Source organism: Octopus bimaculoides, chromosome 17 (assembly GCF_001194135.2).
Source record: "Octopus bimaculoides isolate UCB-OBI-ISO-001 chromosome 17, ASM119413v2, whole genome shotgun sequence".
Taxonomy (NCBI): Eukaryota; Metazoa; Mollusca; class Cephalopoda; order Octopoda; family Octopodidae; genus Octopus; species Octopus bimaculoides.
The window spans coordinates 19,050,585-19,053,765 of record NC_068997.1 but is presented as its reverse complement, the minus strand read 5'-3'; the positions used below and the strand labels follow the sequence as shown (position 1 = coordinate 19,053,765).

General features: G+C 35.8%; 1 protein-coding gene across 2 annotated transcripts in view; it reads left to right on the top strand.

The window, feature by feature from the left end:
• The window catches only part of LOC128249671 (carnosine synthase 1-like), a 35,151-nt gene that overhangs the window by 21,239 nt on the left and 10,731 nt on the right, over positions 1 to 3,181 (top strand). The gene's annotated exons all lie outside the window — the stretch shown is intronic.

Genomic DNA, 3,181 nt, shown 5'->3' with positions numbered 1-3,181 from the left:
CCCAGATCTCAATATTATTGAACATTTATGGTGCATTTTAGAAAAACAAGTAAGGAGTCGATATCCTCCAACATCATCACTACAAGAACTGGAGACTGTTTTAGCTGAAGAATGGACAAAAATTCCTTTGGAAACAATTCAAACTTTGTACGAGTCCATACCTCATAGAATTCAAGCTGTAGTTACTGCCAAAGGCAGTCCTACTCCATATTAAAATAAATTTGTTTGAAATTTTAAAGTGCTTCCATTATTTTGTCCAACCCCTGTATATTTCAATGAAGCAAAATATTGCTTAATCTCTACATAAAATAACAGGTCATGCACTAGTACAGATAAACATATACCTGATGGCAGGTCAGTCCTCTCCCTTATTTCAATCAGATTTGGTGCTTCAGTCTAATTTTCTCATGTCCTGAGTTCAAATCCTACTTTAATGAATTGGTAGTCACCAATTTAGTGGTAAGTCACCAATGTTACTGGTTCTAAATGTAATTGGTTCAATGTTTGATATGTCCCGCATTATAACAATGTATTTTGTCATCTGCATGACTGGCCCATATGTCGTACCTTGCCAACTGACCCTGCTTGCTGTGTCTGTCCACTATTTATCAGTATTTATCAGTAGTGGAACAACCCACTTCTTACTTGGGAGTGTCTGTCACAACACCTCCCCATTTTGAGATTTTTTTTCCTCTTCTTTCACACAACATTATTTTTTTATTCTTCAGAATGCTGCAGGTAATACCAGTCTACATTGTTTACCAGTATCACTACTAACACATAGCGACCTGACTTAAATCCTTCATACAGATTTATATTATTTTTGAGATACAGGAGATTAGGATTTCACCCACAAAATGTTTTCAATATTTGAATTTTCTCCCTCTCCACACCAAATTCATTTTTTACTTTTTTCAAATTTTTATTCTTGGTAATACATGGAGAAAAAACAGAGAGTATAAATTCTTAAGAATTTTACCCATCACCTCACCACTTTCAAAAAGCTACACACTCCCAATGTTTCAATTTTAGCTGTTTGGAATGCAGGGATGTTTCTTCAGAAATAATGTCTTTTACCTGTTGTTTCTAGCATGTCAGGTTTTCTGGTGGTGGTCTAGTATTTTTAAGCCTACTATTTCTGTAGAATTCTATGCATGTGGGAAACATCAGCCAAAAGTGAAAGATTGGGAGATTTTAACTTTTTGAAAGCTGGTAAGCGATGGGCGGGCGAGGAGGAGGAAGGGGCATTGAATGTTTCTTTAAGAAAAAGTAAACTATAAAAAATGTGCAAAAACACCCTACTAGTATCCTTTGATGTAGTCAACCTCTATTCTAATATCCCCCACAGCCTAGGAATAGAGGCAATTCAATTCTGTCTAGAGAATTACACCAATGTATTCCCACATCGCATCAAAAAAGAATTTGTAACAGAAGGGCTAATATTCATCTTGGAGAATAACTACTTTGTCTTCAAAGACAACTTCTATTGACAAAAATCAGGGACAGTGATGGGTATGAGAATGGCTCCCTCCTTTGCTAACCTAGTCATGGAATATCTAGGAATCAGTCTTTATTGTAAGGTACTAGAAAAAAACAGCAATCCATTCTCCCTCTACATAGAAAATAACTGGAAGAGGTATCTGGATGACTGTTTCATTTGTTGGCATGAAAGTACAGAGAGACTTAGAGAGTTTCAAGCACTTATAAATGGACTTGATGTAAACATTCAATTCACGATGGAATATAGCCGTCAACAACTTCCATTCCTCAACATCCTCATTAAGAAATCTAACAAATAAATAGAAACAGATATATACTATAAGCCCACAGACTCCAAGCAATATCTACTGTTCAACTCATGCCACCTCAGACACACTAGAATGAATATCTCTTTCAACCTAGCAAAAAGGATTTGTACTAGAGTTTCTAATATAAGCACCAGGGACACACGACTACATGAACTAAAGGATACAATCATTACCAGGAACTACCCACCATCACTAATTGATATATGCTGTCAACATACCCTACAACTCAACATCCATGAACTCAGGCATCCCAAATTAAAGAAGGATTTACAACCAAAAGCCCTACCATACATCTCTACACACAACCCTCTTAACAATGAAGCCTTCAACACCATCCTCCTCCAGAACATTCCCCTACTAAAAATGGACCATAGAATGAATTTAATCCTCCAAATGCACACCATTATAAAGAGCAAAATACAGCCCAAATCTATAAGTCTCTTCATACAAGTCTGAATGCGCTCGACAACAATGTAAAAAAATGCAGAAGACCCAACTGTGGTATATGCGTCAACCTAATTGAGGGATCAGAGTTCTCTTTTAAACAGTGAAAAGCAACTTCACGTGCTTCAGAGAACCTGATATATGTATTAATTTGTTCTGGGTGTCGAGAGCAATACATAGGCCAAACCAAAAACAGCCTACATCAAAGGATCACTCTGCATAGATCCCAGATCAAAATTTTGGAAATACAGAAAAATAGCATTCAGCGAACACATCGACATTTGCACCAATAACAAACAACTCAGCTTCAGAATTTTTCCCTTCTATCAATTCAGGGACGATGTAACCTGTAGGTAGCACATTAGTAGAGTCATACTTTATCACAAAATATAAACTGCTTTTGAATGCGTCCATCATAAATGACACTATTACAAGGGCCTTAGAATAATACCCACACAAATATTAAAAATAATATATTCAGAACAGTCACAAGTCATGAATTTATTCAGAACAATTCCAACCACAATGGGTCACTTGACCATTTAAGAGGATTCCACCAACATCCTACTACTGTCATACCACTCCTGCATTTTTATTATTCTTTCTCTTCTTCTTCACCACTTCCTTTCTCAACTACTACTGCTGCTTAAACAATCAAAAACAAGAATTCATATCAAATATTAGGACTACTACTACCTGCTGCCCGCTACCTAGAACTCAAATGAGTAAAAAAGAGAGACAGACAGACAGAAAAAAGGAAAATGTCCCTTGCATTTGAAAACTATGGAAATATTTTTTTTAAATTATTTCATTTAATTTTTCCACAATTTAATTGTTTTTCATGCTTTACTCTAAGTTGAAAAAGTCGCAAAGACTGAAACCGGTACTAAAATGTTCTTCATGATAAAATTATTTTCGCATTTTCTACC